A 10694-nucleotide genomic window follows, 5' to 3' on the forward strand; every position below is an offset into this window, starting at 1 on the left:
TCATAAAATCCAAAAATTTCTTGTTTGAGTCTAGTGTTTCATTTTGAGTTTGGTGTCAATTACATGTTTTTATTCTTCTTGCATTCATTAATGTGTCTTAAGTGATCTTCAAGATGTTCTTGATGATTTCATTGCTCTAATTTTTAAATTCTCTTGACTTGAGTGTTTATGTGTCTCATATGCATTCTCATGTTGTTAGTGTCAGTAGTATACAAACTGCTAAGTTTGGTGTCTTGCATGCATTGTTATTTGATTTTAGTTGCATTTTGATTATTCCTCATTATTAAAAACCCAAAAATATTTTTAATTTGTGTATTTTCAAGTCAATAATACAGAGAATTGAAGATTCAGAACATACAGCAGAGGAATTACACAGAAAAAGCTGGGCGTTCAAAACGCCCAGTGAAGAAGGGCAAACTGGCGTTTAAACGCCAGCCAGGGTGCCTGGTTGGGCGTTTAACGCCCAAAAGGGTAGTAGTTTGGGCGTTAAACGCCAGAATGTGCACCATTCTGGGCGTTTAACGCCAGGATGGCACAAGAGGGAAGATTTTGTTTTCAATTCAAATTTTTTTCAGGTTTTCAAAATTTTTCAAAATCAAACCTTTTTCAAATTATATCCTTTCAATCAAATCTTTTTCAAAATCAATTTCTTTCCATTTTCAAAGATACTTGCTATCAATTAATGATTTGATTCAACATTTCAAGTATGTTGCCTTTTCTGTTGAGAAAGGTTTAATGTTTGAATCATATCCTTTCTTGTTAGCCAAGTTATTATTTTTTAAAATCAAATCTTTTTAAAATGTTTTTCAAATCATATCTTCTCAATCACATCTTTTTAAAACCAATCATATCTTTTTAATCACATCTTTTTTCAAAATAGTTTTCAATCAAATCTTTTTGATTTCTAATTTCAAAATCTTTTTCAAAAATCACTTGATTTCTTTTCACTCTTAGTTTTCGAAAATCAATTAAAGTTTTTCAAAATGTTTTTAAAATCTTCTATTTAATTTTCGAAAATTTCTTCCCCTCTTTTCACATCCTTCTATTTATGGACTACCACTATTCCTTAATACACAATTCGAACTCCATCTTCCTTGATAAGTTCGAATTTTCTACCTCTTCCTTCTATTTTTCTTTTCCTCTGACACATCAAGGAATCTCTATACTGTGACATAGAGGATTCCATATTTTCTTGTTCTCTTCTCTTTCATATGAGCAGGAGCAAAGACAAAAGCATTCTTGTTGAGGCTGACCCTGAACCTGAAAGGACCTTGAAGCGAAAGCTAAGAGAAGCTAAGGCACAATTCTCTGTAGAGGACCTAACAGAAATCTTCAAAGAAGAAGACCCCATGGCAGCCGAAAACAACAACAATGCCAACAATGCAAGGAAGGTGCTGGGTGACTTTACTGCACCTACTCCCGACTTCTATGGGAGAAGCATCTCTATCCCTGCCATTGGAGCAAACAACTTTGAGCTTAAGCCTCAATTAGTTTCTCTAATGCAACAGAATTGCAAGTTCCATGGACTTCCATTGGAAGATCCTCATCAGTTCTTAGCTGAGTTCTTGCAAATCTGTGACACTGTCAAGACTAATGGGGTTGACCCTGAGGTCTACAGACTTATGCTATTCCCTTTTGCTGTAAGAGACAGAGCTAGAACATGGTTGGATTCTCAACCTAAAGAAAGCCTGAACTCTTGGGAAAAGTTAGTCAATGCCTTCTTGGCAAAGTTCTTTCCACCTCAAAAATTGAGTAAGCTTAGAGTGGAAGTCCAAACCTTCAGACAGAAGGAAGGAGAATCCCTCTATGAAGCTTGGGAAAGATACAAACAATTGATCAGAAAGTGTCCCTCTGATATGCTTTCTGAATGGAGCATCATAGGCATTTTCTATGATGGTCTGTCTGAACTGTCTAAGATGTCTTTGGATAGCTCTGCTGGAGGATCTCTTCATCTGAAGAAGATGCCTACAGAAGCTCAAGAGCTGATTGAAATGGTTGCAAATAACCAATTTATGTACACTTCTGAAAGGAATCCTGTGAACAATGGGACTAATCAGAAGAAAGGAGTTCTTGAGATTGATACTCTGAATGCCATATTGGCTTAGAACAAAATATTGACTCGCAAGTCAATTTGATTTCTCAAAGTCTGTCTGGAATGCAAAATGCACCAGGTAGTACTAAGGAAGCTTCATCTGAAGAAGAAGCTTCTGATCCTGAGAACCCTTCAATGGAAGAGGTGAATTACATGGGAGAACCCTATGGAAACACCTATAATCCTTCATGGAGAAATCATCCAAATCTTTCATGGAAGGATCAACAGAGACCTCAACAAGGTTTCAACAACAATAATGGTGGAAGAAACAGGTTTAGCAATGGCAAGCCTTTTCCATCATCTTCTCAGCAACAGACAGAGAGTTCTAAGCAGAACCACTCTGACTTAGCAACCAGGGTCTCTGATCTAATCAAAACCACTCAAAGTTTCATGACTGAAACAAGATCCTCCATTAGAAATTTGGAGGCACAAGTGGGACAGCTGAGCAAGAAAATTACTGAACTTCCTCCTAGTACTCTTCCAAGCAATACAGAAGAAAATCCAAAAGGAGAGTGCAAGGCCATCAACATGGCCGAATTTGGAGAGGAGGAAGAAGCAGTGAACGCCACTGAGGAAGACCTCAATGGACGTCCACTGGCCTCCAATGAGTTCCCTAATGAGGAACCATGGGAATCTGAGGCTCCCACTGAGACCTTAGAGATTCCATTGGATTTACTCCTGCCATTCATGAGCTCTAATGAGTATTCTTCCTCTGAAGAGGATGAGTATGTCACTGAAGAGCAAGTTGCTAAATACCTTAGAGCAATCATGAAGCTAAATGACAAGTTATTTGGTAATGAGACTTGGGAGGATGAACCCCCTTTGCTCACCAAAGAACTGGATGACTTGTCTAGGCAGAAATTACCTCAAAAAAGACAAGATCCTGGGAAGTTTTCAATACCTTGTGCCATAGGCACCATGACCTTCAAGAAGGCCTTGTGTGACCTAGGGTCAAGTGTAAACCTCATGCCTCTCTCTGTAATGGAGAAGCTAGGGATCTTTGAGGTGCAAGCTGCAAAAATCTCACTAGAGATGGCAGACAACTCAAGAAAACAAGCTTATGGACTTGTAGAGGATGTTCTGGTAAAAGTTGAAGACCATTACATCCCTGCTGATTTCATAGTCCTAGAGACTGGGAAGTGCATGGATGAATCCATCATCCTTGGCAGACCCTTCCTAGCCACAGCAAAGGCTGTGATTGATGTTGATAGAGGAGAATTGATCATTCAAGTGAATGAAGAATCCTTGGTGTTTAAGGCTTAAGGATATCCCTCTGTCACCATGGAGAGGAAGCATGAAGAGCTTCTCTTAAAACAGAGCCAAACAGAGCCCCCACAGTCAAAATCTAAGTTTGGTGTTGGGAGGCCACAACCAACTTCTAAGTTTGGTGTTGAACCCTCACATTCAAACTCTAAGTTTGGTGTTGGGAGGTTCCAACATTGCTCTGAACATCCCTGAGACTCCATGAGAGCCCTCTGTCAAGCTACTGACATTAAAGAAGCGCTTGTTGGGAGGCAACCCAATGTTATATTTTATCTATTTTCCTTTGTTATTTTATGTTTTCTGTAGGTTGATGATCATGAGAAGTCACAAAATCAATGGAAAAAGCAAAAACAGAATGAAAAACAGAAAGAAAAACAGCACACCTTGGAGGAAGAACCTGCTGGCGTTTAAACGCCAGTAAGGCTAGCAGATGGGCGTTTAACGCCCAGTCTGGCACCATTCTGGGCGTTTAACGCCAGAAAGGGGCACCAGACTGGCGTTAAACGCCAAAGAAGAGCAAGAACTTGGCGTTAAACGCCTGAAATGGGCACCATCCCGGCGTTTAACGCCAGAATTGGCACAAAGAGCAATTTTGCTCGCCACTTGGTGCAGGGATGACTTTTCCTTGAACCTCAGGATCTGTGGACCCCACAGGATCCCCACCTACCCCACCACTTTCTCTCTTCTTCACCCATTCACCAATCACCTCAACACCTCTTCCCCAAAAACCCATTCACCTATCAAATCCCATCTTTCTCTTCACCACTCACATCCATCCTTCATAAAACCCCACCTACCTCACCATTCAAATTCAAACCACTTTTCCTCCCAAACTCACCCTCCCATAACCGAACCATCACCCTCCCCCCACCCCTATATAAACCCATCTTCACTCCTTCATTTTCACACAACCTAAACACTACTTCTCCCCCTTTGGCCGAAACACAAAGCCATCTCCATCTCCTCTATTTCTTCTTCTTCTACTCTCTTCTTTCTTCTTTTGCTCGAGGACGAGCAAACCTTTTAAGTTTGGTGTGGTAAAAGCATTGCTTTTTGTTTTTCCATAACCATTTATGGCATCCAAGGCCGGAGAAACCTCTAGAAAGAGGAAAGGGAAGGCAAAAGATTCCACCTCCGAGTCATGGGAGATGGAGAGATTCATCTCAAGGGTGCATCAAGACCACTTCTATGAAGTTGTGGCCTTGAAGAAGGTGATCCCCGAGGTCCCCTTTAAACTCAAAAAGAGTGAATATCCAGAGATCCGACATGAGATCCGAAGGAGAGGTTGGGAAGTTCTTACCAACCCCATTCAACAAGTCAGAATCTTAATGGTTCAAGAGTTCTATGCCAATGCATGGATCACCAAAAACCATGATCAAAGTGTGAACCCAGACCCAAAGAATTGGCTTACTATGGTTCGGGGGAAATACTTGGATTTTAGTCCGGAAAATGTAAGGTTGGCATTCAACTTACCCATGATGCAAGGAGATGAACATCCTTACACTAGAAGGGTCAACTTTGATCAAAGGTTGGACCAAGTCCTCACAGTCATTTGTGAAGAGGGCGCCCAATGGAAGAGTGATTCAAGAGGAAAGCCGGTTCAATTGAGAAGGCATGACCTCAAGCCTGTGGCTAGGGGATGGTTGGAGTTTATCCAACGCTCAATCATTCCCACTAGCAACCGGTCCGGAGTTACTATAGACCGGGCTATCATGATTCATAGCATCATGATTGGAGAAGAAATAGAAGTTCATGAGGTGATATCCCAAGAACTTTATAAGGTGGCGGACAAGTCCTCTACCTTGGCAAGGTTAGCCTTTCCTCATCTCATTTGTCACCTCTGTTATTCAGTTGGAGTTGACATAGAGGGAGATATCCCCATTGATGAGGACAAGCCCATCACTAAGAAAAAGATGGAGCAAACAAGAGATCCCTCTCATCATCAAATCCCTGAGATGCCTCAAGGGATACACTTTCCCCCACAAAACTATTGGGAGCAACTAAACACCTCCCTAGGAGAATTGAGTTCCAACATGGGACAACTAAGGGTGGAGCACCAAGAACATTCCATCCTCCTCCATGAAATTAGAGAAGATCAAAGAATCATGAGAGAGGAGCAACAAAGACAAGGAAGAGACATTGAGGAGCTCAAGCACTCCATAGGATCTTCAAGAGGAAGAACAAGCCGCCATCACTAAGGTGGACCCGTTCTTTAATTTTCTTGTTCTTTATTTTCCTGTTTTTCGAATTTTAGTGCTTATGTTTATCTATGTTTGTGTCTTGTGATCATTAGTGTCTTAGTGTCTATGCCTTAAAGTTATGAATGTCCTATGAATCCATCACCCTTCTTGAATAAAAAAATGTTCTTAATTGAAAAAGAGAAGAATTGCATGAATTTTGAATTTTATAACAGTTTAATTATTTTTGATGTGGTGGCAATACTTTTGTTTTCTGAATGTATGCTTAAACAGTGCATATGTCTTTTGAATTTGTGGTTCATGAATGTTGGCTCTTGAAAGAATGATGAAAAACGAGACATGTTACTGAGGATCTGAAAAATCATAAAAATGATTCTTGAAGCAAGACAAAGCAGTGAATACAAAAAAAAAGAAGAAGGAGAAAAACGAAAAAAAAAGAGGGAGAAAAGAAAATGAAAAAAGAAAAAAAAAAAGAGAAAAAGAAAGAAATAAAGTTGTGATCCAAGGCAAAAAGAGTGTGCTTAAGAACCCTGGACACCTCTAATTGGGGACTCTAGCAAAACTGAGTCACAATCTGAAAAGGTTCACCCAATTATGTGTCTGTGGCATGTATGTATCCGGTGGTAATACTGGAAGACAGAGTGCTTTGGGTCACGGCCAAGACTCAATAAGTAGCTGTGTTCAAGAATCATTATACTTAACTAGGAGAATCAATGACACTATCTGGATTCTGAGTTCCTAAAGAAGCCAATCATTCTGAATTTCAAAGGATAGAGTGAGATGCCAAAACTATTCAGAGGCAAAAAGCTAAAAGCCCCGCTCATCTAAATTAATACTGATCTTCATAGATGTTTTTGGAATTCATTGTATATTCTCTTCTTTTTATCTTATTTGACTTTCAGTTTCTTGAGGACAAGCAACAATTTAAGTTTGGTGTTGTGATGAGCAGATAATTTATACGCTTTTTGGCATTCTTTTTAGTATGTTTTTAGTATGTTTTAGTTAGTTTTTAGTATATTTTTATTAGTTTTTAGTTAAAATTCAATTTTCCGGACTTTACTATGAGTTTGTGTGTTTTTCTGTGATTTCAGGTATTTTCTGGCTGAAATTGAGGGACCTGAGCAAAAATCTGATTCAGAGACTAAAAAGGACTGCAGATGCTGTTGGATTCTGACCTCCCTGCACTCGAAGTGGATTTTCTGGAGCTACAGAAGCCAAATTGGCGCGCTCTTAACGGCGTTAGAAAGTAGACATCTTGGGCTTTCCAGCAATATATGATAGTCCATACTTTGCCCAAGATTTGATGGCCCAAACCGGCGTTCAAAGTCGCCATCAGAATTCCCAGCGTTAAACGCCGGAACAGGCACAAGGATGGGAGTTAAACGCCCAAACTGGCATAAAAGCTGGCGTTTAACTCCAAGAAGAGTCTCTACACGAAAATGCTTCAATGCTCAGCCCAAGCACACACCAAGTGGGCCCGGAAGTGGATTTTTAGTCATTTACTCATCTCTGTAAACCTTAGGCTACTAGTTCTCTATAAGTAGGACCTTTTACTATTGTATTTTCAATCTTTTTGATCATGTTTTTATGATTGAACCCTCTTTCGGAGGCTGGCCATTCGGCCATGCCTAGACCTTGTTCTTATGTATTTTCAACGGTGAAGTTTCTACACACCATAGATTAAGGTGTGGAGCTCTGCTGTACCTCGAGTATTAATGCAATTACCATTGTTCTTCTATTCAATTCCGCTTGTTCTTGTTCTAAGATATCACCTGTTCTTCAACTTGATGAATGTGATGATCTGTGACACTCATCATCATTCTCACCTATGAACGTGTGCCTAACAACCACCTCCGTTCTACCTTAGATTGGGTGGATATCTCTTGGATTCTTTAACCGGAATCTTCGTGGTATAAGCTAGAATTGATGGCGGCATTCAAGAGAATCCGGAAGGTCTAAACCTTGTCTGTGGTATTCTGAGTAGGATTCAATGATTGAATGACTGTGACGAGCTTCAAACTCGCGATTGTGGGGCTTTAGTGACAGATGCAAAAGAATCACTGGATTCTATTCCGACATGATCGAGAACCGACAGCTGGATAGTCGTGCCGTGACAGGGTGCGTTGAACATTTCCACTGAGAGGATGGGAGGTAGCCACTGACAACGGTGAAATCCTTGCATACAGCTTGCCATGGAAAGGAGTAAGAAGGATTGGATGAAGACAGTAGGAAAGCAGAGAGACGGAAGGAACACAGCATCTCCATACGGTTATCTGAAATTCCCACCAATGAATTGCATAAGTATCTCTATCTTTATCTTTATGTTTTATTCGTATATCACCCATACCCATTTGAGTTTGCCTGACTAAGATTTACAAGGTGACCATAGCTTGCTTCATACCAACAATCTCTGTAGGATCGACCCTTACTTGCTTAAGGTTTATTACTTGGACGACCCAGTACACTTGCTGGTTAGTTGTGCGAAGTTGTGTTATGCCATGGTATTGAACACCAAGTCTTTGGGTTCATCACGGGGGATTATTTGAGTTGTAGTGATCACAATTTCGTCCACCATTCATCATTCCTTCAAGAGCCAACAATTTTAACATTCTTAAACTTCACTATAAAAAATATGCACTGTTCAAGCATTCATTCAGAAAACAAAAAGTATTGCCACCACATCAAAATAATTAAACTAATTTCAAGATAAATTTTGAAATTCAAGTACTTCTTATTCTTTTATAATTAGGCACATTTTTCATTTAAGAGAGGTAAAGGATTCATGGAATTATTCATAGCTTTAAGACATAGACACTAGACACTAATGATCATGTAGTAAAGACACAAAACATAGTAAAATATAAAGCTCAAAGCCGAAAATAGAAAGACAAATAGACAGGGAGATTAAGGAACAGGTCCACCTTAGTGAGGGTGGCGTCTTCTTCCTCTTGAAGAACCAATGGTGCTCTTAAGCTCCTCTATGTCTCTTCCTTGCCTTTGTTGCTCCTCCCTCATGGCTCTTTGATCTTCTCTAATTTCATGGAGAATGATGGAGTGTTATTGGTGCTCCACCCTTAGTTGGTCCATGTTGTAACTCAAGCTTTCCAAAGAGGTGTTGAGTTTCTCCCAATAGTTGTGTAGAGGAAAGTGCATCCCTTGAGGCATCTCAGGGATTTCATGAGGAATTTCCTCATGCTCTTGTTGAGGTCCATGAGTGGGCTCTCTTGTTTGCTCAATCCTTTTCTTAGTGATGGGCTTGTCCTTTTAAATGAGGATATCTCCTTCTATGACAATTCCAGCCGAATTGCATAGGTGACAAATGAGATGAGGAAAGGCTAACCTTGCCAAAGTGGAGGACTTGTCAGCCACCTTGTAGAGTTCTAGAGGTATGATCTCATGAACATCCACTTCCTCCCCAATCATGATAATATGGATCATGATGGCCCGATCCACAGTTACTTCGGATCGGTTACTAGTAGGAATGATAGAACATTGGATGAACTCCAACCATCCTCTAGCCACAGGCTTAAGGTCCGGTCTTCTCAATTGAACCGGCTTGCCTCTTGAGTCTCTTTTCCATTGAGCTCCTTCCACACATATGTCCATGAGGACTTGGTCCAACCTTTGATCAAAGTTGACCCTTCTAGTGTAGGGGCGTGCGTTTTCTTGCATCATTGGCAAGTTGAACGCCAACCTTACATTTTTTGGAATGAAATCTAAGTATTTCCCCCGAACCATTGTAAGCCAATTCTTTGGATTCGGGTTCATACTTTGATCGTGGTTCCTAGTGATCCATGCATTGGCATAGAACTCTTAAACCATTAAGATTCCGACTTGTTGAAGTGAGAACTTCCCAACCTCTTCTTCGGATCTCATGTCGGATCTCCGGATACTTATTCCTTTTTAGCATGAAAGGGACCTCAGGGATCACCTTCTTCTTGGCCACAACTTCATAGAAGTGGTCTTGATGGACCTTTGAGATGAATCTCTCCATCTCCCATGACTCAGAGGTGGAAGCTTTTGCCTTCCTTTTCCTCTTTCTAAAGGTATCTCCGGCCTTAGGTGCCATAAATGGTTATGGAAAAACAAAAAGCAATGCTTTTACCACACCAAACTTAAAAGGTTTGCTCGTCCTCGAGCAAAAGAAGAAGGAAAGAAGGGGAAGAAGAAGAAGAAAATAGAAGAGATGGAGGATGGAATGTGGTTCGACAAAGGGGTAAAAGTAGTGTTTGTGATGTGTGAAATTGAAGGAAGGATAAGGGGTTTATATAGGAGTAGGGGGAAGAGGTAGGTTCGTGTATTTAGGGTTGGGTTTGGGAGGGAAAAGTGTTTGAATTTGAAAAGTGAGGTAGGTGAGGTTTTTGGGGGAAGATGGATGGAGGTGATTGGTAAAGAGAATATAGGGAAGAATGTTATGGAGATGTGTGAGAGGGAGAGAGAGAGAGAGAGGTGGGGTAGGTGGGGATCCTGTGGGGCCCACAGATCCTGAGGGGTCAAGGACTTCTCATCCCTGCTCCATTTAGGCGTGCAAAACGCCCTTAGAGTGCAATTATGGCGTTAAGCGCCAGGTTGTTGCCTGTTTCTGGTGTTTAACGCCAGCTTTTCTTCCCTTTCTGGTGTCTAACGCCAGCCTGTTGCCCTGTTCTGGCGTTAAACGCCAGTTTGGTGCCCATTTCTGGCGTTAAACGCCCCGAATGGTGCCAAACTGAGCGTTTAACGCCCATTCTACTACTCTTACTGGTGTTTAAACGCCAATAAGTTTATACTCTAGGGTGTGCTATTTTTAATGCTATTTTTTATTTTGCTTTAATTTTTTCAGTTGTTTTTGTGACTCCACATGATCATCAACCTAAAGAAAACAGAAAATAACAAGGGGAAATGGAGAATTAATAAAATAAAATTGTGTTTCCTCCTAATAAGTGCTTCTTTAATGTGAATAGCTTGACAGTGAGCTCTCATGGAGCTTCACAGATGTTCAGAGCATGGTTGGGGCCTAACAACACCAAACTTAGAGTTTGGTTGTGGCCTCTCAATACCAAACTTAGAGTTTAAATGTGGGGGCTTTATTTGACTCTATATTGAGAGAAGTTTTTCATGCTTCCTCTCCATGGTTATAAAGGGAGATCTTTGAGCTTTAAACA

At 40.6% G+C, this 10694-nt stretch overlaps 1 non-coding gene across 1 annotated transcript; it reads right to left on the reverse strand.

Annotated features, from left to right (window-relative positions):
• Nucleotides 1-1754: 1754 nt before the first annotated feature.
• On the reverse strand, nt 1755-1862 carry LOC112793242 (small nucleolar RNA R71). The gene has a single exon (XR_003197945.1). It is a non-coding gene; the product is annotated as a small nucleolar RNA R71 (small nucleolar RNA).
• Between the last annotated feature and the right edge of the window lie 8832 nt (nt 1863-10694).

The sequence above is a fragment of the Arachis hypogaea genome, chromosome 3 (assembly GCF_003086295.3).
Source record: "Arachis hypogaea cultivar Tifrunner chromosome 3, arahy.Tifrunner.gnm2.J5K5, whole genome shotgun sequence".
NCBI lineage: Eukaryota > Viridiplantae > Streptophyta > Magnoliopsida > Fabales > Fabaceae > Arachis > Arachis hypogaea.